This window comes from Sapajus apella, unplaced genomic scaffold (assembly GCF_009761245.1).
Source record: "Sapajus apella isolate SASKATOON/1434 unplaced genomic scaffold, GSC_monkey_1.0 scaffold190, whole genome shotgun sequence".
NCBI classification, from domain to species: domain Eukaryota; kingdom Metazoa; phylum Chordata; class Mammalia; order Primates; family Cebidae; genus Sapajus; species Sapajus apella.
In genome coordinates this window covers 996,862-1,023,218 of record NW_022437130.1, presented here as the reverse complement: position 1 = coordinate 1,023,218, position 26,357 = coordinate 996,862, and the positions used below count along the sequence as shown (strand labels likewise).

General features: G+C 46.9%; 1 protein-coding gene across 7 annotated transcripts in view; it reads right to left on the bottom strand.

Moving 5' to 3' along the window:
* The window catches only part of CHCHD6 (coiled-coil-helix-coiled-coil-helix domain containing 6), a 241,115-nt gene that overhangs the window by 76,386 nt on the left and 138,372 nt on the right, over positions 1 to 26,357 (bottom strand). The window lies entirely within an intron of this gene.

The window sequence follows — 26,357 nt, the reverse complement described above, 5'->3', positions numbered from 1 at the left end:
AGCACCTGCCACCGTGTCTCCCCAAACCTCACTGTGCAGCCATCAGAACCTATCTCACAGACAAGTGACCTAGCAGCTCAGGAACAGGATCTCAGCTCCACTGCAAATCAAAAAAAAAAAAAAAAAAAGAAAGAAAGAAAGAAAAAAAGAAAATAAGACCAGAGATGTATTTTACCTATCAGACTGGCAAAGATAAAAGGATTGCTATGCCAAACACAGGTCTCTTACAAACTGTCAGGGTGCATGTGAGTCAGTGCAGCCTTCCTAGAGGGCAAGCTGGCAATGTGGGTCAGCACCTTGAATGACCACATCTTGTCAAATGGAAACAGCAGGTACATAAAGACATAAATAAAAGGAATTTTACTACAGCATTTACAGTAGCAAAAAACTAGCACCCATCAGTAAGGGGATAGCTAAGTAAGTTATGGTACAAAGAATAAAATACTAGGCCAATTTTGTTTTGGTTTTGTTTTTTTGGCCAGGAGTTTGAGACCATTTGGTAGATGGGATCTTTCTCTGTTGCCCAGGCTGGAGTGCAATGGTGTGATCTTGGCTCACTTCAGCCTCAATCTCCTAGGCTCCTCCCAGCTCAGCCTCTTAGGTAGTTGGGGCTTACTGGTGCGTACCACCACGTTTGGCTAATTTTTTTAGAGATGGGATCTCACTTTGTTGCCCAGGCTGGTCTCAAACTCCTGGCCTCAAGTGATCCTCCTAGTTGGTTTTCCAAAGTGCTGAGATTATAGGTATGAGCCACAGCATCAGCCACTATGAAGATTTTTAAAAAGATAGATCATTACACACTGTCAATTAAAGATGTCCCTCATACATTATGCAGTCAATGTATCTGGTTATAAAACATCTGCTCCTGTTTACCCCAAAAGAATCTGTAATACACACTTAAGTAAAACCAGAGTCTGGTTAAATAGACACAGAATGGCAAACATGAGCTGCTTCTCAGGTCAAGCACTTCCTATAGGAAGGCTTCCTGGATTGCCCCAGGTTGTCTGGCGCCTCTGCCCCGGACTCCTTTCAGGGCACTTCTCAACTTTACTCCATCTCTAAGTAATGCATCTGGTTCCCCCACTAGACCCTGAGTGGCTATTCAGAGCAGGGACCTTCTGAATCTTATTCAATGCTGTACCTCCAGCTCCCAGCACATGGCCTGGCACATAACAAGAGAGGGAAGGTGGATGGGATGGATAGAAGGAAAGAAATTACCAGCTTTACCAACTCACACATTTGCCTTGGGTGGGCCCTGGCCAGGCCACCTGGCACTTTCTCAGGTACCCCACCATCTCAGGTTAGGACTTCTGCTGGGAGCTGGGGCCCTGGTTCTATCTGACAAGAGGCAGAATTGCTTCCTCGGTCTGGGAACAGACAGGCCTTCATCACCACCTGAGGAGCCATTCTCACTGGCAATTTAGGTAGCAAGGTGGCAGACAATCATGTCTGGGTGTGCCATAGCCCTAGAACCTCAATGAATGCAGCTTCGCTCTGAGGCCGGCTGCTCAGCAAGCAGCCTGGAGGCAGGAGCAGCTGGGAGCAGAGTGCACAGAGGGCCTCCCAGCACCCACTCCTGTCATCATCCAACCACCAGCATCCATGCTCTTCGGAAGTTATCTCATCCACTAAGCTTTAGTGACTTTCAGCAGAGTGGTCTTGATGGGGAATTAAAAGGAGGGTCTTTTTAGGTGTGGGGAGCTGGGAGGTCAGCACAGGGTGGGCCCCACAGATGGGGCTGGGGTAGGAGGAACTACACACTTGTGAGAAAGGTCAGCTGAGAGTGGGTGGAAGGGGCTCCCATGTCTGAGTCCTCCCTTAGGGTAGGAGAAGAAGAGGTCCCTCTTGCCCTAGCTTCTGGGTCTGAGGAGGGGGAGGAGCCTGCCTGAGTGCCTTTCTCCTGGACATGGACAGCCTGGCCCCTTGTCTGCTCTCCCTCACTGTCCCTCACAGGTCAGGATATGCTTTGGTCTCCCTGCCTCCTTCCACCTGGCTGCCTCAGCTCCCCATGGACTCTTGCCTCTGTTCTGATATCATCCTGTTCCAAGCGACAAACCCCCCTCTCCCACTGTCTCGACCCAAAAAGTTCTTGTTGGGCACAATCTAGCAGTGTACCTGGTACAACAGGGAAGCTGGCATCAGATGGAACCCATGCTTCCCATGATGTTGGCCAATGACCTGCCAGAGCAGGCCTGCCTAGACTTCGAGGCCACCCACTTCTCTAAGAATGGTGCTCTCTTCAAAGGCAAGTCTATCTGTCTATCCTCAGACCAGGCTTGGATAGGGTTCACCTACCCTTTCTCTAGTGGACCATGGGCCCCCCAGCCTCCCATCTGAGCTATGTTCCATGGTGGGGCTGCTCATTCTGCTCCTGCCTAGCCGGGTAGACTGCAGGAGCAGGGCCGTTGCCACAGAGGGCTGCTTCACACTAGAGCCATGCATGAGACACTGGAGAGTCAGAAGGGAAGAGACTAATGGGGAGGAGAATAAGGACCCAGGTTCCTGCAGGGAATCTAAGAGCCACCTGCCACGGCAGCCTGGAGATCCCACCTTCAGATGCCCTCCCACAGTACCTCGTTTTTTCTTTTGTCAGAGCATCTATCTATTAAAAAGCTTAATTAGTTTTAATTTTAATTAAATAACTATTATAATCGATAGTTTAAAATGGTTGTTAAATACGAAAAGATACAACGAAACACAGCAGTGCCCTGCCCACCCTTCCAATACTCCAGCCGACTCCTTCGAGAAGCTCCTTTCCATCCCCTCAGCACTAACTCTGGAGCTCTGAATTCCATGTTTTTACAATCTTGAGATGCATCAACCTGTGGTATCAGTGATTAATTTCTCATGATGGGCACTGAGGGTCAGCTCTCTTATACCTTTTCTCACAAAGTTTTGCTATACACTTGTATTAAATCAATATTCATTCAAGTCTGTCAACACACACTGGGCCTGCTCCATGCGGGGTTTGGGGTGAGTAGCCAGGAGAAGCTGTACTCAGCATGTCCAGCACAGAGAGCCCTGTGGGAAGGCAGACAAGGGAAACCACTCAGCATTGGGGGAGACACCAGGACCCCAAGAGAGGCAGAGGGCATAGCGTGGGGTGGGGCAGCCAGAGGAGGGGTAGACCTGCTCACTGCCTAAAGCCACAGGGAAGGAAACAGGCTCTACCTATTGCATTTCACATTCAGTAGCATCTGTACAGAGCAAGCCTGGGAGACCTGCAAGGACAGTTAGAAAGTGCAATCAAGCCTGGGACAAACAGGCCACAAGGCAATGAACCTTCAATCATTTTCACTATTTGTTTCATGACTTCCTTTAATTTCCTTGAGTACATAGTTTTTTCTAGTAAAACATGAAAAAAAAATATGTTTATACCTTGAGCACTATAACTCTCCTCTAATGCTATATACTTTTTACATGCCTCTTGCTGGGCTTTTAAATTTTCCTTTTTACTCATCCTTAAATGACTGATCTCTCTAGGCGTAGAATTTGTCCCCCATATAGTGTGAGTGGGTTTCTCTCAGATCCTTATTCATCACCTGGATACCTCAGAATCACCCTCTCAGATGGGAATGCTATCAGCTGAGTTTATATTTAGTGATTCATTATAGGAAAGGGCAGAGTGAAAGGCCTGGAATGTGGGAATCTCAGCAGGATGACTCTGTCCTTTTGGTGTCTACTCGGTTCTCTTCTGTGTGAGATCACAGCATTTTGCATCTTGTTTTCTGATGGCTTTGGCCACCACTCCAGATTCAAGGCCTGGCTGTGGTCTTTCTCCCGAGGCATATGTGGGCCAGGGAGGAGCCTGGTAGCTGCGGGTCCTGCTGCTCTGCAGGAGGGGCTTCTAGAAATAAAGCCCATCATTCAGCCCCAACCTCCCCTCTAGTCTTTATCTCCATAAAACACTGAGGACCATATACTCAGCCTTCTTCCTGTCTGTGAGTTTCCATCACTGAAAGGGGCACTGTCGGCTGACCCAACTGACCTCCTCTTACCCCATGTGTATTACACCTAGTATACTGGCACATGGGAACAGCATCTCCTCAACCAGAGAGCAGAATTGATGGCGGCTTTTCCTTACACTTAAATCTTTTTTTGTTCCTTTATCCTCCCAGAAATCTTATATCTGGCACAAAAGAGGATAGTCTGGGTGTTGGCTTACCCAACACTTGTTCTTATTTTGAAAAATTTTCAAACCAACAAAATTTGCAGAATAATATGATAAATGCCCATATAGACTTCACCTAGATTCATCACTTGTTAGGGTTTCACCAGATTTACACATTTCATCATGGCAGTAGTCATGACAATTCACCTCTAAGCATTTCAGCTCCATCTCCTGCCAACAAGGTCATTCTGACACATTCCTATATTGTCTTTATAAAACAACTGTCCCACACTCAGGATATTTCACAGCAGCACAATGCTCTTCTAATATAGTCTATATCTGATTGTTCCAATTACCCCAGTAAAGATGCTGCTCTCCTATTCAGGATCCAATCAAGGTTCACACAATGGTTTCACTTGACATGTCTCTTTAGTCTCCTTTATCTAAAACATTTCCAGCCTTTCTTTGGCCTCCTGTGATACTAATACTTTTGAAGAGTATGAGACACTTGTTTTGGAGAACCACTGTCAATATGGACTTGAATGATTGTTTTCTCATTATCAGAGTCAGGTTAAAAATTCTTGGTTAAAAAAAAAAATGACATAGGCAATGTAGTGTCCTTCTCAATGCATCCCATGGCTGGTAACAGGAAATTAAGGTGGTGACCACTAGACTGCTCCATCATAAGATCCCATGGCAGATATTTTCCAGTGATGGCCATAGCAATGTCTTCCAACCCACATGCCCTGACTCTAATGGGACGTGATGTCCCATCCCACCCCACCCCACCGTGGTGAGGTCTGTATCCCCTCCCTGGACCTTGGGTGGAACTCTGACTTGTTCAACCAATAGCTGAGTAAATACGGCAAAAGTGGCATTATGCAACCATCAAGGCTAAACTGTAAAACACCTTGTGCTTCTACATGCTCTTGGAATCCAGTTACCATATAATATGGATGCCTAGAGAGCCACACAGAGACCACTTACAGGTGGTGTGACCAAGAGCCCAGCGAAGGTCCCAACTGACAGCCAGCATCCACTGCCACAAGTGTGAGTGAAGACAGGTACAGGTGATTCCAGCCTCCAGGCATCAAGTCTTCCCAGATGAGGCCCAGGAGACTGTGGAGCGGACACAAACTGCTTGTCCTGCTCCCGACTCACAGCCTCCACCACTGTAATCGGATGGCTGCCTGATGTCACTATCAAAGGTGGCTTGTGATGCAGGCATAGACAAACTGAAACCATATCCCTTCCCTGATATGATACATAATCTGAGGGGTGATGCTACAAGACCTGTGATCATCCTATTTCCCAACAATCTCTCATCCAATAGCTTCAGACCAATTCATGATTTTTGCCTAAATTAGTTACAAAGGTGGCAAAAAGGACAGCTTATCCTTCTTTCTGTACTTACTAGTTGGCATTCTTTTGTGAAGACAATTTTCCTTTCCTTACTTTGTTACTTCTGTATGTTTTTATATCAGAATGGACTCAGATTCTCTTTTTAAACATTCGATGTGTTCTAATCCATTTCTGTCATTATTCACTGTGCATTCTAAGTATGGCTCGTGGGAGCCCTTTCAGTCTGGATCCTCAGTGGTACGTAGACTCACATACTGCCATCATTCTGTGAACACGTCCTTCTTTTTCATAAAATAAAATGTCCTAGGCTCACCCTGGCAATTTCCTGTTGTAGCCTTGGAACCAGCCAGTTTTCAGGGAACACTGGTTTCTTTCAAGTAGGAATGGTCATTTAGAAACCAAGATTTAGGTCAAAGGAGTGCTCACTACTACTGATGTGTCTTCACTTTCAGTGTTCTTTCAGGGAAGAAATCTAGGAAAAATACACTTCTTAAAAACCCTGAATTCATATGGATTCTGCTTGTTCCAACCTAAGACCACAAGGCTCTGTCTTTCTTCCTCCATTCCATTTTTGCACCTTCTGTCTCATACAGTGAGAACTCTAGCTCCTAACGACACAAGTGCTCATTTGCTCAGTCTACAGTACCAATAAAATAGCTTGTAATCACCATACCAAGGGAAATCAAGTCCAAGTGAAGCTCAAGGTTTTGTTTCTTCCTTAGAATACACTCTATAGAGGATGTACAGAATGCTATGTTCAAAAGTTACCTAAATTACTTTTTTAACTATACATTTTATTTTGAGATAATTGTAGATTCCCATGCAGAGCTAAGAAATAATTCAGATGATCCCATGTACCTCCCCCCAGCTTCCCCCAGTGGTAACGTCTTAGTAACTGTAGGACAATATCACAACCACCAATCTACTAATTGATGTAATCCACTAATCTTATTCAGATTTCACTAAATTTACACACACTCATTTGTGCTTGTTTAAATCTAGTTCGATGAAGCTGGTTCACCTAACCTAACTTTTTTCCTTCTGTGTGGTTTTGGTATCTGATATATAGAGTTAGGTTCCTTTAAATAATGTTTGTATTCATTTTTTCATCATCTTCGTTGACTTAATTTTTGAATAAATAAAATAACAAAATAATTTTTGAATAAACAAAACATCAACATGGTTCAAATGCCAAACTACATGGAAGGCCAAGGCGGGTGGATCATGAGGTCAGAAGATCAGGACCATCCTGGTGAAACCCCATCTCTACTAAAATATGAAAAACTAGCCGGGCATGGAGGCACATGCCAGCAGGCCCAGCTACTTAGGAGGCTGGGGAATCACTTGAACCCAGGAGGCAGAGGTTGCAATGAGCCAAGATCGCACCACTGCGCTCAGGCATGACAACAGAGCATGACTCTATTTCAAAAAAAAAAAAAAAAAAAAAAAGCCAAACTATATATAAAAAGTCTTCTCCAAGAAGTTCCATCCCATCCCCATTCCTCACTGCAAGTAACAATTCCATTAGGTCCTGGTTTATCCTTCTTGAGCTTCTTTCTGAAAAGTAAGTGAATTCAAACACTTCTTTTTTCCTCTTATTTTAGCAGAAGCACATTTCGGCCTTAGAATCTCAATTAGCAGTTGCTAATTCACAGCCTGGTGACTTAAAATCTTCATGATCTACATGCTCCTCCTACCCAAAGCGCCTTGGATGCTGCTCGGATTCTACTGCAACCTGTTCCTTCTACTCTGCGCACACTCCTCACCCTGCTGAGTCAGCTGGCTGCTTTCTCTCTTAACACATTATGGATCCAGGTTTTTCTTTTCAGACTTTCCTCATAACTCTTTTTTTTCTTCAGTCATTGACATACCTGAGAACTGGTTTACAAGAGAAAAGGGATCTGTCTATCTTAATGAAATAAATGTACTCTATTAGAGTCTGCTTGCAAAATGAATTTCTGTGATATGAAATTCACACATTCATTCATTTTCCAATGAAGTGCATTCCAGCCCACAAGGGGAAAAGTGGTCATAACATTATAATGCATTTAAAAGTGCTGCCTATGTTTTTAAGATCACATGTTCATGAGGGAAGTGAGATATTTTCAATAAAACACTGCCAATAAAACATAAAATGTTAACAATTCTACCTCAACACACTTTAAAAAATGTCACAAAATACAAATACCAAGAATGAGAGCACAACACTGTCACAGTTCTGGCAGGCTGGTCTGTTAACTCACGCACAGTTTCCAAGTACAGATAAACATCCCTGGGGTTCTGGCAATTGAAGCCAGTTTCTTCTCACCAGACTCAAACAAGCTTCATGTTAACTCTTCCTCCCAGTGCCTCGTTGCCACTTCCACATCATGTGAACTCATCAAGTCTCTTTCTAAATACCACCCACACCAGTAACACCTGCACTGGGTTCTTGGGGTCCCCGAACATGTGATTAGAAAGCAGGCCTCTGCAGCAAGCATCTTTGCCCACTAACTCACAGGATGAACATTTCTTGAGCAGCTACAAAGAGGCCGCCTAAATGAGCTGATACTTACCAGTGCTCAGAGTAAGTATCTAGTAAGTATTAGCCATTACCCTAAGCCAGACAAAGTCACTGGCTAATATCCAACAACCAACAGCAAATTATCAGATTCTACAACACATTCTATTTATTTCACCGAAAGCTGCTGTTCTCATTAGACGTCATTAGCATATCAAAAAATATTTGTCGAGTCTGACTATTTTAACAAGAGACAATGAGACGACCCATAATCCTCTTGGGAGAAGAGCAGAAACCCTACAGGTTTTCATGGTGATATTTCTAAGGGACAATCTGTGACAGGATGTGATTTTTCTGACATTTCAAGAAAAAAACAAAAATACAGTGCATTGTTTTTTAGAAGCCCTTTAGCACATTGTATAATTTGGGAAAATACCCTAATCTCCCTGGGTTGGAGTCTAAAACCTGGGATGTAGGATTCTAAGGACCTCTGAATTTAGAGGTGCTCTGTCTGAAGCACCTCTGAACTGACTGGTTTATTTGAAACTGCATGAAGTATGATGCCATCAAGAACCCTCACCAGAAGTTCTGGCAGTCTTTCATTGAAACACTATAAAACTTGAGCCCACTTCTCTCCAGCCCTTTTCCCTCTGCCCCTGGTGTTCCAAATTTCTGAGGGAAGCTCTCCCATGGCTTTTAGGTGCCACTGTGTCACTGTAGCACAAGCAGTGCGCCAGCAACTGCCAGCTGGAGGCTCCATATGCCAGCTTTCCACGTGCTCCCCAACAGTCCCAGGTGTCTAGTGACAGGCCCCGGTCTCTGCTCTTCAGAAGGCAGGCAGCCCTTTCCCTGGCAGAGCCTGTGGTGGCCAGTGCCCTGCTGGATAGGCAAACTGGCCACTGGCTCCCCAGGATCTGCGCAGGGTTAGTACTTCCCCCCAGGGCACCCTTCTCCCCTCTTCCTACTCTGGATTCTGGTGCTGTGATGAGGAAGAATCACCTTTAGCCTGGAGGGTTCAGATGAAAGCAACAGTCACACCAGTCTCACGATGGTGCAGCTGACATAGGGGCTAGGAAACAATGAGCTCTGGGCAGTGGGATCCAGAGAGGCTTACTGGTGGAGGCAATGGCTAGGCTGAATCTTAAAGGGGACACTGGTCAGGACAGGGTAGGGAGAACACATTTAATACAAGGTCCCAGAAGGAACAGAGACCTGAAGGCATACAAGGTGTACCCCAAAGCAGAAGCAGGTCCATTCTGCTGGCAGGAGTATGTGAGGTGGGGTTGGGGGAGCTGCAGACAGAAAGCCAGGAGGGGCTGGGACACACAGGACCGTGAAGAACAGACCATAAGGATGGGGACCATCCTTCTGAGTAGGGAACTGGCAGGCTCTCTTGTGTGGTAATGAGAAATGTGGACTAATTGAGGCTGTCAGACTAAAGGCAAGGAGATTGTGAAGGTCCAGGTAACAGATGATGAGGCAGTATGGATGGAGAGGAGAAAAGGGGAAGTACAGGAATGGAAGTACAAGGAAAGGGAGAGGAAGGAGCCCAGCAGACTGTGAGTCTTCTGCTGTGGTGGTAAAAGGGGACCATTCATTGCATGTTTCCAGGGGATGATGATGGTTTCTATATGCAGCCTCAGGTGATAGGGAGCCCTTCAGACAGAGCTGCCCAATGAGTGCCCTCTCACGGCCACACGGTACAAATCCTGAGTGGGCTTGGCTGCCTGTGCCCTCTCCCTGCCCGGACATTGGCCAACTCCATCTGGTCTGGCCTGTGACCTCCACACTGGCACGTGCAATGTTCTCCTCCTAAATTAATGGCTCCACTCTTATTCCTAAGGTATCTTTCAGGTTCCACTTTACCATGAACACTTTAACTGGTCCCAAGATCAGGAACACATCTATAGGAAACACTTTCTAAACACTAGTGTTACACCTAGAGTAAGTGGTAAGGCACACAGAGGAGCTGAGTTCCAAGGACAGCCTTGAGAAGGACAGTCCTGAGGCGTTATGAGTTCCTGGGACAGCACTTCATAAGTGGCATGGAAGCTGACTCTCTGGAGGGGACCCGACCTGGCCTGAGATCCAGAGTAATCAGAGCAGCGAGCTGGGTTCTGTGGGGCCGGGGCCATCTCCATTTCTGATAGCAAATCTTCCCATCCTTTCAAAAGACGAATCACAGCTTCAACAATGGAGACAAGGGTAGAGATGTGAAGCCAGCCTGCCTCTGGTTTATATCCCACTCCTGCCACTTAACAAGCTGTGTGGCCTTGGGCAAGCTACACACTCTCTGAGGCCCAGGTTCCCACTGGCACAGTGGGAATACCTGCATCTACTTACTAGACCTGTGTGTGACTAGAGATAAAGCCCCTGGTGAAGTGTCTGGTCCATAAGCACTCAACAAAAGGGAGCAGTGGCTGGTCCCTGCATGCAGGTAGAAGAGAATGTCAAGGCCACAGACCTCTGGGAGACGTCATCCTGCCCACTCAGTGGTGATGCCTAGCAGGTGCTGCAGAGGCCACAGAAGCCGCAGAAGTTCTTATCACGGCACTCCAGCCAGCCCCACCCCTATGGATTAGGTCCCTTTGGCTGACCAACCTGAACCAACCCTTAGCTGAACTGGCATCTCACATCCTGAATCAACAGCCATAGGGGAGGAAAGGAAACTCATGCAGTTGGAGTATTTCTGACCACAGACAATGAAGACTTCCCTCCTCAGCTCTTACTCTGCCAACACCACTGGTGATACTGGTGAAGCATGCACTGAATAATAGACTTGAAAGAACAGACAAATAAAGCAAGGCAGGGCGAGAGAGCTTCAGGAGAAAGAGGGGAAAAAAAAGACAAACCTTCTACTCACTGCACTTGAGCAACCACCAGGTCTCATTCAGGCAACACAGGAAGAGCAAGTAGGCCTGCGGTCTGTTCCCAGCTCCAGCACTAGCACTGTTTCTCATATAGAGAGATGACAGGGCTTACATGGCCTCTACTTACTCTTTGAATATCCCAAAATACATTGCAAACCAGGATTTTCGATGTAATGAGGAACGCCTACTGGAAACATACAAGTGTTCACGTGACGGTGGATATTTACGACCAGTCCTGTTCAAGGAAGTAGCAAGAGCAGCTGTCCCAGGACTGTAGATATCTTGCACAGTGCTGACCAGAAGGTAGAGGGACAGCAGCCCCTGTCAAAAAAGCATATGCCCGTGTTGAGACTCTGAAACTTGGAAACATACAAGGGGGAAAGAATAAGCTATCCTCAGCTCCAACAAGCCTAAAAATCACACCTTACCAGGCTCACTACTCACAGGGTGAGGACAGGGCTCCCTTGGGGGAACATGTCATCCTGAGGAGAGGGAGACCTACAATTTGATGAACACAGAGGTGATTTATTTTGCATGCTTCTAGGAGTGAAACTCCTGAGAATCCCTGACCTAACGGCCTCAAGGTGGCTGTGGAGGAAACTTTCGAAGCACGGACGCCTAACAGAGTGCAGGAAGGGCAGGGGACCAAGCAGCAACAAAACAGAGTGGCCCAGGCTGATGAGAACGGGGTCAGGAGAGCCGAGGCACAGACAAGCTGATCCTTTTGGAAAATGTTAAGGACCAAAAAAAGGCCTTTTAAAATTGGATTAGGAGTGATAGAAACAAGAAGGGATAGGCCCATATTGGGGTGAAAGGTGTTCAGTTAACAGATGAGAGAGAGTAAGAGCTACTAAACTCCCATTTTCTATCACGGAGAACAATCTTCACACTGAAAAGGGTGAATCAAATGCTGATATGAGGGAATTGGAACGCACGTCAGGAAAGAGATTGTGAGAGAACATCTAGTCACACTAAATGAATCCAAATCTCCTGACCCAGATGAATCACAGCTCAGCGCAGAATTCACTCACCGAAGAGACTTGCTCACTGCAGGCACTCTTGAGAATTCAGAGAAAATGAGAAGATGCCCAAGACAAGACAGTGTCCAATTCAGCAAAGGGGAGAGAAGGCAGATGCTTTGCAAACTACAGATTGGTGAACTGGACACAGATCCCTGGCAGAACTTTGTGGTCCAGAAATGCAGCCACCAGAAGCCAGCCCAGCCCAGGCTACGGGAGAACAGGTCAGGCCAGACCCACGTCATCACCTTTTGTCTTTGTCTATTCTAAGGGAATAGAAGTCCCTGTGCTCAGGTCTGAATACACTAGCCATATGCAGAATGTGAGAATGTGGCTTCCTACAGCGTGTACACTAAGGCAGCCCGAGGGAGCTGTGCTGAGGAGTGGAAGCCCCAGGGTGTGCTGTGGAAGACAGTTCCTCACAAGCAGGCACAGCACAGTGCCATCCAGCTCCACCCAGGCACCAGGACGTGAAGGATGGGAACAAAACCAAAAGGAGAAGTATTGGATCACCTCCTGCAAGGAGTGCCTGAAAGTACTGGGAGAACGGTTTAGGGGAAAAAAACCAAAGTCAGCCCTTAACTCCCCAACCTCCATACATACAGGAGGCTGCAGGTGGGTGCTGTGTGGCTCTGTAACAGCTGTGGCAACTCCGCAGGGTGGGAGTAGAAGCAACAGGTCCTCAGGAGGAGGAAGTGACTGAATATCTCGCTATACATCCTAGTAGGCATGTTCATATCTTATCTCAAGGAACCCTTAGCAACACTCCAGGAAGGTCCATTAAGAATGAGGAAGTGAGGCTCAGGAAAGTTAACTAATGCAGTTAGCAAGTGCTAAGGACAGGAGTCGGGCCCAGGGATGAACCCAAAACCCGGGCTTTTCCAACGTAGGAACTTCCAGTCAGCAGCTAAGCCATCGCCAGCTGGGGTGACATCAGGAAAACATCCTGAAAAATGCCTTCTAACAGGGGAGATTCCAACAATGATTAGAATGGGTAAAACAGGATTTCAGAAAGCAACAAATGTGATCACTTACTTAGTAATAAATAAGTACAGATCCAAAACAATTTTTTGCCCATCAAATTGACAAACTTAAAAAATGATGAAAATAGAGAAAGGGGAGGTTTTAAACTTATAATAAATTACACAGATTTTAAATATCTAAATATCAAAAGTAATATCTATAAAATTAAACCAACATCAGGAAAATAATGATAAACAGAGGTTAATAATTCATATTATATAAAGAAGTCATATAAAGATAAACTGCCTAACAGAAAACTGGCCAAATGATATTTAGAAGCAAGTCTCAAAAGAAGAAATAAAAAGGCCCAATAAACTTATGAGAAGATGCTCAGCCATATTAACAATTATATGCAAAATTCTGTACCATCACCATGCTGTGATGGTATAGGTGTGGGGCAAGCAACTCCAAAACACTTTTTGTTGGTACATATTTTTGAAGAGAAATTTGGATGTATCCATTGAAATTAATTGTAAAAGATAAAAATAATCTTAAATGTCCATGCACAGGAAACGATTAAATAATGGTAATTCCTATCACACAGTCATCAAAAGGAACAAAGGAGACTGGTGTGCAGAGAGACCTGATGTGCAAAGCTGTCCCAGATGTACTGCTCTGTGCAAGTTACACAATTAACCTGTGACATAATAAACTGTGACCCTATTTGTTAAAACAAACTATGTTTGTATTATTCACACAAATAAGGTTGCTTAAAATGTATGGAAGAATACACACCGGCAGTTAGTTCTGGAGATTAGGAGCAATATTTTGCATGCTTTCATACTGTTTTTAAAATTTTTTGGAAATGTGAATTATATGAGTAATTAACTTAAAAAGTGGAAAGGAAACTACCCAATGCTTATGAAAGCCAAGTGAGACTGGCACTGTCACATGCCACTGGAAGAGTGAGAGCTGCTAAATCCCCTACCACATGGCAACCTGGCAACCAAAAGCCTTATGATGTGCAGGGTCTACAGCCTAGTAACCTCAATTCTTCATCTGTTTCTCCTAAGAAAACAAGTTCAGGCAGCCAGAAAGTTTGTTAGAGTAATCTGTTTTTTTCCTAACGGGAAAAGCCTAAAGCAACTTAACAGCACAATGATAGGGAACTGCTGGGGTAAATGATGGCACATCCACAACAAGAAGCAATACACAGCCAGGTAAGTCTAGAAATAGATTTGATGAGAGAGGGTTCAAAATAGACTGCATTTTAAAAAGGTTATCAAATGGCATGTATGGTTACAATCTCATTTTTGCAAATATTATAACATTAGTAATAATCCATAGCAGAAGCCAGTCTAGGCATGCATACACCAAGAGATTTAGAATGGTTACCTCTCCAGGTGAACTGACTTGGCCAATTTCATTCTATTCTTTGGGATTATCTGTGTTGTTTTTTTTCCTACATGAACATGTGTTACTTAAGACATGACTATAAACAATTTGTTTTTTTTTTAAAAGCAATGCTGCCCATGGCTAAGCTCCAGGCAGATGGTTGGGTAATTCCCATGACACCAAGTACCAAGACAGAGTTTTTAGGACTGAGAGGGTCTGGCTCCCCTGCTGGCACCAAACAACACTCAGTTACACTCAGAGAGGAACTCCATCTACATCCATCCACCTCAGCCCATGCTCTACTACTGGCTGGTCTCTGATGCAATCTGTCCTCACCACAGAGCTGCCTTATAATTCTCAGGTGTTGACCAGGACCTGAGCTGGACTCTGTTGGGGGGAAGTGAGTTAGGTTATGCCACCACCATGTGGTGGCCCTATAAAGAAGCCACAATGGAAAGTGGTCAGAAAAAGCTTCCAGGGTAGGCAGGGCTTGCCAGGTGACCTTACTCTCTAGGGACAGATGATGCTGCTGCAGCATGCCAGGTGTGACTGGAGAAGGGCCTGGAGCCACAGGCAGGGACCATATCACAGAGCCCTGCAGGCAAAGCTAAGGAATCTCAGCTCTCTCCTGAATGCAGTGAGAGCTACTGATGAACTCTAGATAGAGTCTTCCTGCAACAAGTGAATGCTGGATCATGGGTGGAGGAGGTTTTGGCTTCAGTTCAAGTGAGAGATTAGCAAGGGGCCACCATCATGGAGGGAGGATAGAGACAGCATGGGAGACATTAGTTTAATGACATGGGCAGGACTCGGTCACCAGTGGAGTCGGGGTGGCACGAGCATCTGTTTTTCTTCTTTTTGAGACAGAGCCTCACTTTGTTGCCCAGGCTGGAGAGCAGTGGTACGATCTCAGCTCACTGAAACACCTGCCTCCCAGGTTCAAGCGATCCTCCTGCCTCAGCCCCCTAGTAGCTGGGATTACAGGCATGTGCCACCATGCCCAGCTAATTTTTGTATCGTTTCAATTTTAGTATATGTGCTGCCAAAGCAAGCATGACCCAGCTAATGTTTGTATTTTTTAGTATAGACGGAGTTTCATCACACTGGCCAGGCTGATGTCAAACGCCCAACCTCAGGTGATCTACCTGCCTCAGCCTCCCAAAGTGCTGGAATTACAGGCATAGGCCATCTCAGGCGCCTGGCTCAGCATCTGTTTTATAGCCAGCCCCAGCAGAGGCCCACAGCTAATATCAGATTGCCCTTCTCAGCATGTCCCCCTACCCAAGGGCCAAAGGCCAAAGGAAAATACCAAACGGGTTCTCCTGGTCAAACAAGCTAATCAAGGCTGGACAGGGAAGAGCAGAGAATGGAAGGAAAGGAAAAGGCCTTAGAGTACCCATTTTATTAAAATTATCTGTTTAACAGTCTTTCCCAGCAGGGATAGGTGGTAACCTGCACACACGATGGACAGGCACTTCTGGCTCTTCAACCCATAAGTACCTATTTAAGAGGCTTAATGTGCCAGGGGAAAATATCAACACACAATAACGCTGGAGCAGGAAATGCTGCATATTCATGTAGCTGCTGCCGGCTACGGTGTAGGAATCACTTCAAGAGTAGGTACGGATTCAGCCTCTGCTTAAAAGGACCCTAGCAACAATAATGGAAGAAATGACATAAATCAGCAGCAGTGAACATCAACTTAACCATGAGATTAGCCCTTGGCCTTGCATGACAATTTCACCTCTCCTAACAAGGTATGTATTTGGCTTTTCCTGGAGCACTGACCTTTACTACTCTGGACCAGGTCCCATGCAATGAAAGAGAACAGGAGAATAAGAACCTAAGAGTACGCAACAAGGCGCTGGCATGAAATCCCGGCTGGGGTCTGCTGTCGGAGATGACAGGCTTAATGCCTGAGAACTCACTGCAGTGTGGTGGTTCTGGAGGATGCTGACTTATACCAAAAACAAACAAAGAAACAAAACACCTGGAAGATGATATTTTTGAGAAAATCAGAGAAACTAATGTCAATTCTCTGAGGCAAGATGATATCATTTTAGTTATATAAGAAAATGCCCACAGTTTTTACAGATGCATACTGAAGTATGTAGGGGGAAACTTCATGGTCACTAGGGTTTGCTTTAAAGTACTTAAGAACAAAAGAAAAAAGGCAGAGAGACGAGCGAATGCGGCAAAATCCTTAAGTCAGGGGACAGGGAAAGAAAAACTCGGTGCACTGTTCCACCCAGAGTAAAGACCATTGTAGGTGATTTAGTACAGATTCAAACAATCCTCTGAGCAGCTGGCCCAGTACGGTCAACTGGTGAATAAGTGATCTCCTGAATTTAGCCTGCCAAGGCCTATGGAGAGCAAATTCTAACTACTCCCTACAATCCCAAATCATTCATGTGACAACTGGTATACGTTTCTAAGGCTGTTTCTTTATCTGTAAAATGGGAATGACAGGAGTCCCTTCCTCACAGGCTTGTTCAAGGCTGTAACAAATTAGTACATGCGACACACTCAGGTCGCATTAGGCACTTTTGCAGCAAGGACTCAGGCAAAGTCAATGATTACTGTTATCGCCCAGCTCACTGGATCACTGTGAAGGTCAAGGGAGTCCATGCAGGTGAAGTGCTTGACTAGTGCTTTGCATGTGGGACCCCTCAATAAATGTTAACTACTGGGCACCAAGAAAACCAGCTTTGGAGACAGAGAGGTACAGTCTGTTAGTAATATCGTATTAATTCATTTAATTCTCAAAACCACCCTGAGAACTACTATGATTCCTATTTTACAGAAGTAGAGTCTGAAAGACCTGATTATATCTTGGCTCCGAGGTTGAACAGCTCCTGCCAACTCTCGACCTCTCAGTGTTGTCATTTTCATTTGTGATTCTCCCCGCACTCCCAATCCTACTGTCATGAAATCTAACTGGCAGGTCTTGTGCACTGTACTTCGCAAACCGCAGGTGTGCAGTTGATTCAGCAGGGTTCCTGGCTCAGACATCCACCCCAGAGAAGCCTGGCTGCAAGGCCCAGGAGGGCCACAGCCTCTCTAGTGTGCAAGAGAGGTTGCAGTTTCTGCTTCCCCTCACCTCAGAGATTAGTGTGAGATATATGAGAGGATTTCTGCAAAGTAGGAGGTAAGACTGAGGTAAAGAAACACATCTTCAGCAAACGTACCAGAAGCAGGATGCAGAGTAGACTCAGAGGAGGGGGGATGATGTGGTAGTCATGGAAGTAGAGGCAGTGAGGGAGGTGATAATGGCAGTAGTGGCGGGAGAGGGAGCAGCAGCGGCAATCAAAATGGTGGTGGCAGTGAAGGTGTGGAGGTGGTGGGGGAAGAGATAGAAGCAGAGATTGCAGAGGTGCAGGTGGAGGTGGTAGAGGAGGAGGAAGTGATGGAGGAGGAGGAAATGATGGTGGAGGAGATGTTGGGGGAGAAGTGATGGAGGGTGGAGATGGAGGAGGAGGTGATGGTGGAGGAGGAGGGGGTGGTGAAGGAGGAGGGGGTGGTGGAGGAGGTGGTGATGTTGGAAGAGGAGGGGGTGGAGGAGGAGGAGGTAATGGTGGAAGAGGAGGTGGTGGAGGGTTGAGGAGGAGAAGGAGGAGGTGATGGTGGAGGGTGATGGTGGAGGGAGAGGGGTAGAGGAGGAGGAAGTGATAGTAGAGGAGATGATGGTGGTATAGGAGGTGATGGGAGAAGACAGAGGAGGAAGTGACGGTGGAGGAGGTGGTGATGGTGGAGGAGGTGGTGGTGATGGTGTAGCTGGTGGTTGTGGGGGAGGAGAATGAAGTGGTGGCAGTAGTGGTAATGGTGGAGGTGGTGATGAAGGAGGAGGATGATGAGGTAGTGCTGGTGAAGAAGGAGGAAGAATAGGAGGAGGATGAGGTGGTGGCGGAGGTGGAGGAGGACAAGGAGAATAAAGTGGCGGTAGTGGTGGCAGTGGTGGTAGTGAGGGAGGTGGCAAAGGAGGAAGATGAGGTAAGAGTGGTAGAAGTGGAGGAGGAGGTGGTGGAGGTGGAGGAGAAGGTGCTGATGGTGTAGGAGGAGGTGGTGATGGTGGAGGTGGAGGAGGTGATGGTGGAGGAGGTGGTGGTGATGGTGTAGCTAGTGGTGGTGGGGGAGGAGGATGAAGTGGTGGCAGTAGTGGTGATGGTGGAGGCGGTGATGGAGGAGAAAGAGGAGGAGGATGAGGTAGCGGTGGTGATGAAGGAGGAGGAATAGGAGGAGGATGAGGTGGTGGCGGAGGTGGAGGAGGATGATAAAGTGGTGGTAGTGGTGGAGGAGGTGGCAGGGGCAGGGGTGGGAATGGGAATTTTTTATTAAGTGCTTACTGAGAGCTACTCCTGGAGAAACACTTAGTGTGAGCTATCTTATTTCTTCTCATAATGATCCAAAGAAGTAGAAACTTTGTATAGATGAAGAAAGTGAAGTTCAGCAACGAGTAAAATCACTTGGTTGAGGATATTAATGGTTAGTATACATGTTGGGAAGCCAAGACTTAAAAGCACCTAACTTCAGAGCCTGTGACCTTAACCACTGTCCTCACACTACAGGAGAAAAACTGTAGGACTGCTGGACAGGGATACAAGGAGGCAGAGTCCTTGCTATATTATTCATTAGCTGTGTGACCTTGAGGAACAATGACATCAACAGCAGTAGCAAGGATATGTTACAGCAGCTAGCCTGTAGGTTGTGTCCTTTATTACGTAAGCCAAAATGCAACTCTAGTGTCCTCCTGTTAAAGATTAAGGCCCCCAGTGCTCAAGGGCTTAAGTGACTTGATCATAAGGCCAGTAAGTGGTAAAATCCTAATTCAAACTCAGTTCCCTCTCAATCTAAAAACCCAAGGCTTACCACCATACCAAGAAACTCTCAAACAAACTGCCCTGGGCCATTTTCTCATTTGTGCAAAGAACTGGGCTGGGTCAATGGTTATCAATTTCTTTGTATCTTCCTGTCTCACTGATCACATTTATCAAAGGACCTGGTCCTACCAGGACAAGTGCACAAAAGCTCATCTTGCTAAGAAAGGCAGTCATCTCTAAACAATATGCTATTTCACTTCTCACTTTCAATACAAGGCTGAGAACATATAAAATGGTAACTTTTATGGTGGTACCATTACTAAAGAAAGGTGTTAATGGGCTAACCAGTTGGCGGTACCCTTCTTTAGCCCAACCTTTTGAAAAACTTTGATTCAAAAGTCCCTTGGGCTCAGACTTGTCACTCAGCAGGTTAGAGAGTGCTTCCCATAACAGTGGGAGGTGGGCCTTTTCCCCCAGGGAAGCGTTCCTGCTGTATTGTTTACAGGTCATTGTTACCAGCTCCCTCTGAATTCCCACGGCTCTGGCAGCTTCTCTCTACAGGCCTGTCACACTCACATCCTCATGGTGGGGTCCATTTTGAATCTCTGGTGCAGACTCTGGGCCTGACAAAAGGTAGGCCTCTCTCACATCAGCAAGTGGCAGCTCTTCCAATGAGACACACCCCTCACTGAGCACGTGTCTGGAGACCTCCTCCTCTCCAGCACCGGGGAACCTGAACCCTACCTGGAACCTAGCTTCAGTCTCCATGACAGTCCAGTATGAGCACCCTTGACACAGCTTACGGGGCTTTCATGCCAGCATGAGTGAGGCCTCACTTCATCCTCGGTGTCTCTGATAGGCAGTATTTGGCACGACTGACCACATTCTTCCTGGATCCTGGACTCTTCTCCACTCGCTGATGCGGGAGGCAGTGGGAGGCAGTGCATGGCGGTGGAAGAGCAGGCTCTGGAGCCCCAAGGATCTGACTTCATCTGTCAGCTGCGTGCATGGCTTCTGGCAGCTGCTTCAGCCTGCTTCCCGGCTTTTGCATTTGTAGAACATGTGTACTATAATCTACCTTACAGGGTTGCTGCAAGGATTCACGATGACTTAAGTAAGAGGGTCTGGCATGTAGCATATGCTCACAAAATTATAGTGACTGTCATTCTGTAGGACACTGTCTACACTTCTCCATCATGTGCTGGTCATCTCTGCCTCATAAATGCATGCCTAGAATGAAACTCACAACCTTTCCCAAGTGTAGTGGCTCACCTAAATTTTCTCTTTCTCTTAATGGTACCATTATTCTTTCTCAGGCCTGCCTGTTTTCCCAGCTGCACCACCTGTGGCCTCCCTTCCCACAGAGCACCTCGCTGGGGCCGAGCTCTTCAGCCAGAAGCGCCAGTTTCTCCAGGAGCGGTCCCGCACACGACCCAATGACATCCTGCTCTCTGCAAACAGCTCCCACCGAGAAGCCTTCTAGGCAAAGGCTCTCTCCTTCTCCTCCTCCTCCTCCTCCTCCGGAACCCTGCTGCGTCACTGTTTCCTCATTGCATACATACATTCCCTTCTTTATTCCTGCAAACATTTACTGTGCACCTACTCTATGCCAGGTGCTGCATCCCCAGCCCTTGGCGATGAATCACCTGATGAATCAGACCAGCAAGGACTGTGCTCGCAGATGCAGAGCAGACAGCCACAGGCACTGACAAGACAGAGTGTGGCAAGTGCTAGAATACGCACAGGGACAAAGCCTTAGTGGGAGACAGAAGATGGAGTGGCAGGCGATTCTGTGGTGCCTCTGGGGCATGCCAGTGAGGTGTGGCTCCACACCCAGCCCCCATCCTGTGCCCATGCCCCTCGTCTCACAGTACCCAAACAGGGTTTTAGCAGCTCTCCTAAGCAACCCTGTCAGAAGAGGAGGCACTCAGAATTACAGAACTCAGAGGCGACAAGAGCCCAGCAGGCTGGATGCAGACAGATGTGGTCTCGCAGAGGGCTTGCCGCACTCCGGCTGTGTCTCTCCATAAGGCAAGCAGCCTCTCCCTGCTGGTCTGTCCTCCAGTCATGCAAGGAAGAGAGGCAAACACACAGAAGGGTCTGGAAGGACCTGGAAAAGGATGTCCAAGGCCTGTAAGATCCCTGGGCTTTGGAAAGCAGGCCCTGAGCAGAGCCCTGCAGGCCATGAGAGTGCCTGGCAGTGACGGGCAGCAGAGGCCATGGAACACCCCTGCCAGCCTGCCTTCCTCAGCCACAGCCCACTTTCTATGAAGCCTCACATGCTGACTCTCCTGAGCACAGAGCCAGATGATCTCTCAGTGACTGAACACACCTGTAACTAACACCAAGGTCATGAAAGGAAGCCTTACCCCCCACCACCACATGATCCCTCCTGGTCACTGCTGCCCCCACAGGGTAACTGCCATCCCAATTGCTAACGCCACAGATGTGCTGTGCTGCTTTCACCCCTTCCATGAATGGAATCGCAGTTTGCAGGTCCTCTTCCTTAGCTGGCTCCTTTGCTCAGCAGTGTGTCCGGAGTTCCAGCAGCAGCGCCTGCAGCTGTGGAATGCTCAGTCTCATGCAGCACCTCCCTCTCTCCTGTTGATCTTCAGAGCTATCATGAGCGATGCTACCATGGATGTTCTACAGCCTCTCTTCTGGTGAACCTGGGGGTACATCTGCACTAGGTGCAGAATGCTGGGTCCTGGGGCATACCCACGTTCAGCTTTAACAGCACTGGCTAGCAATCTTCCACAGTGGCTAGGCCAACTCACACCCCACCAACAGCATCTCAGAATTTAGGTTACACCATATCCTTGCCAACCCTTGGAGCTGTCGTTTCCACTTTGACCATTCTTCCAAGTGTGTAATGGTATCATGTTGTGGTTCTAATTTGTAATTCCCTGATGTGTAGTGAGGATGAACTCTTTTCATGTTTGCTGACCATACCTTTTCTTGTGAAGTAGAAATCCTGTATGTAATTTCTCCTCCTCTAAATATCTTGTGTAGCTTGTGTTTTTCTATACACCAAGGGACAAGGCAGAGACCAGTGTGCCTGGGATAGGCATGTCTGTTGAGCAGTGTCAGCGAGCAAACGGCAGGGCTGTCGGGATCAGATGATGGTCTTTTCTTAAGAAAGCTCAAACAGCAGCAGGGAGTACAAGGTGGGAAAGGGCTGACTGCTCAGAGGCAGGGCAGAGAGGCGTCTGAAAGGTGCAGGGAGGAAGACTTCAATCCTGGGGGAAGGAGACAAAGTCCAGGAAGAATACATTTCTCCCTTCCCTTTCTTCCTGACTGGGGTTTTGACGCTTATCCTGAAAAAGACCTTCTCTGCTTTATAGCTGCTGAGTTTGGAAAAAGTGAGACCAAGCATTTTGCAGAGCTGGGAGGTCCTCTAGTCACATGGAAGACTGCATACGAGCATCCTCCCATCTGGCATCCTAATCCTCGGCACCTCCCTTCCCTCCCAGACCTGACTGCGGATTTCATGAGGCGGGAGCCACAGCTGTCTGTACCATCTCTGCACCTGGCATTTAGCAGACCTAAATCGATGTGGTGTGAATGAAGGCAGGCCATTTATTGAAGAGGAGGAAGAGGACAGAAATAACATGGAAGAGAACTGGATACTGAGGTCGGGTACTCTGATGGCTGCTTGATACACACCACCACTCACCCCAAAACAGCTGGCAGGTTAGTCCTAAATCCCCATTTCAAAGATAAGGAAACCGAGGCTAGAGAATGTAACAACATGCTCAGGGTCACAAGGCTGCTACATGATTGAGGCAGAACTAAACTGAGGTCTACTGGACCTCAAAACCTACTCGTCCCTACCACCCTACTCAGCCCCATGGTTGACTACAGAAGACAAGGCCTTGGCCAGCCACAAGTGGTCAACTCCATGGGCCCATAGGGTCTCCTTCAGAGCCACCCAGCATCAAGGTTTCTACTAGAATACAATAAAGGGTTCTGGTTCTAAAGAGGCACAAGTCACCCTTGGCCCCATGATAGCTGAATCCAGGCCATGTGTGGGTGAATCCCACTCCTAGTTCTTTTGCTTCCTGCAGAAAATTACAAAGTGTCAGCTGAGCAAAGGCTCTGAGGCCAGGGGTGCCGTGGAAGCACAGGTAAGATGGCGAGGGGTTCAGCAGCAATGACTCACGACAGCACAGGCAGTCAAGGGTCTCCCCTTCCTGGTCCATAAGCCCATATGGCAGATGCACCTGAATGTGTGTTTGGAGTTTCTGAGCTAAGGAATATGGGAGTGGCCAACTCGGAGGCCCATTCCTTATCTATGAGAAACATCTGAACCTTCAGCCCTTGTGAAGCAGTGAAGTGAAAATCCATGGAACATAGCCGTACAGGACACTGAGGCCCTTTGTTTTGGGTTAAATCAAGCTTGTCCAACCCAGAGGCCACAGGCTGCATGCAGCTCAGGATGGCTTTGAATGCAGCCCAACATAAAGTCATAAGCTTTCTTAAAACATTATGAGACTTTCTTTGTGATTTTTAAAAAAAAATCTCATCAGCCATCATTAGTGTTAGCCCAAGACAATTCTCCTCCCAGTGTGGCCCAGGGAAGCCAAAAGATTGGCCACCCCTGGGTTAAATGAAGGCTGCCAGGTAGAAGCCGTTAGCGAGAGTGAAATGCTACAGAAACTGCATGCTGTCTGTGAGTAGTGGTTCGTTGGCTCAGCTGGCCCCGGGGCCTTGTGGTTCACCTGTTCATCCCACTGCCACTGGACTGTCCCCGTATGTAACTTTTAACTGCCACTGTATGTAACTAATAAAACCCTGTGTCTCATTTTCTGGGTCTGGGCTCTTCTTTGACCTCTCAAACATGGTGCCATCCCTACTGAAGTTAATAGGGGTCCTGCGGGAACATGCCCACTTCTGTGGACAACGGCCTTGTTTCGTGACACTGTCAGATGTGCAGAAATACCTGGGGATTGCATGGCCCCAGCCTGCTGGATACTGCAAGGCCATCAGAGAAAAGCCTGATGTAGCCCAGAGAGAAGGCTTCGCCATCCCAGAGAGCAGGTGTTGGGGTCAGGTCACCTTTGATGATAAAAATCCATCTCAGCATGCACACATGCTCATCCATTAATCCAAACCTGAAGCACTATGACATGAAATAGAACCCCAGTATTGCTGTACGCCAGCACCTGCCAGCACACACCAACACTTTTACAGGCATTACTTCCCTTAATCCTCCCAGTAACTCCCAGCAGAAAGCATTAATGTCTCCATTTTACAGATGGAGACACCAAGCTGAAAGGAGGCACAGTGACTGAATTGCTGCATGGGAGCCAAGGCTCCTGGGCCCTGGTGCCCACGCTCCATCAGCTGCACCATACTCAAAGCCCAGGCTGCTTCTTCAGGTGCTGTACAAGGCTGTCACAAGGCCCATGTGTTCTCAACAGCTCACTGCTTTCTGTCGGGAAAGGGAAACAATATTCCTCGCTTAGATCTTACAGCGTGGCTTTGAGGAACAATTACTCAGAAATATTATAAAGCACAGGAGCCCTACAAAATGAGATTTCCATGCTCAAGGATAATCATTTAGGAAATAAATACTACAGACAAAAGATTCCAGAATTCTCTTCCTCCTTGAAAATGAGTCTGGATTTTGTGCAGGCTTTCCTTACCTGCCAGTCTCAACAGGTAGAAGGTGGGGGCTGACCAGCCTCCCCGGGTGGACGGCAGCAGGATTCCAGCCAGCCCCTTGGATACACCACGGCTCAGCCAACAGCCCCAGCCCTCAGCCTCCCCATCTCAACCTGCTCTCACCCGGAACTGTACTCTAAGCTGTTCTGGGTGGTCAAAGATGATGTTGCAGCTTATCCAACTTTCCCCCGAACAGGTTTTTACTGTCAATTCCTAAACTTAAAGGAAATGGGGGAAAAAAGGAAAGGGATGTGATGACTGGAAGGTCCTGGAGCCGTGTGTACAGAAGCTAGAAATGTCAAGGTCTGCGAGTATTCAACAAATTAAAGTGGAATCGTATAAAAGCAACAGCTAATAAAAAAAGATTGTCAGATGCTGTGTTTTCCATCTTCCCAGCCATTACAGGAATAAAATTATCCGAGGAGAAGATCGAAAACCTTTTTCAAAACTAATACAATTAAGCCTCATTCTTCTGCCTCCTTTCTGCCTCTCCCCCTGGCTCTCCTTTAATCCTCCTATCTCCCACACCAATCTCCATTTCCTGAGATGTTGGAGGTACTTTCCTTTTTTTTTTTTTTTTTTAATATTATCACCAGCAAAATGCTGTATTTAAGAATCAGAAAGGAGATCATGCTTTTGCACCTCCTTCTGGAAGCGTTTAATAACTCTTCACAATCATCTAAGAAACCTCGATTTTTAAAAAGCCCACTCCTATATACGTAAGGACTTTGGACTTCACTTAGACGAGAAAGAAGTCTCATCTAGAATTTCCTCTCCTTCAGTAAGGAAGAGACTTGGTTTCTAGGAGGAGAACTAGGGTAGAGATGAGAGAGGAGAATGACAACGGGAAAACAGATTTTAGAGAGGCAAAAATGCTGTGAGGCTCTTTCCCTGCCATCCCAAACAGAGATACGTACACATGTCTCTAGCAGCTAAGTCCAGAGAAGGAAACATGGGGAGCACAGAGGAGGCCAAAGAATTGCACAAATAACAAAACAAAAAACAAAAATAAAAAAACCCTGTGCCTATGAACATATGGGCAACTGTGATAATTAGAGCTATGGCTGGTGGAATCTTTTTTACCCTTTTCTGGGATCTCAAATCACAATCCTTGTCATTATAAACTACAGTCAAACCTGTGCGTGAGGCTGCTCTGTGAAAGATTTGCTTGTTAAGGGCCACTCGGAAAGCGGCTCAGAGGTGCAGTGCCGATCCTCAGACTGTGGGATGTCACCATCAGCACTCTGTGTTCATGGCATGTCAACTCTGGCCATCCCCTAAACACCTGGCAAAGGTGGACAAGCAGGTGTTCATGGGGCATGGAAGATTCTCCCTCATTTCCACACTGCCTGGAAATCCAGAAACCCACATTTCTGCCAGGCTCCACTGTGGCATGCCACAGGAGAAAACCCCTGTGGAAATCAGACCCCTTAAGCAAACTGTCAATTTCAAAGCTCCAAACCGTGACAAATGATTTGCGAAGATTTGCCTGCAATAAGCTGATGGCTCAGGTTGCTTGGCATGCCGTCTCAGGCATGAGGGAGAACAATTTTCTTTTTTAACCTCCCAACCATCCCCTCCCACGTTTTAAGCCATTTCTTTGAAAAATCTGTCATGATCCACAAATTAAACCAAAAAATAAAGTAAGCAAGT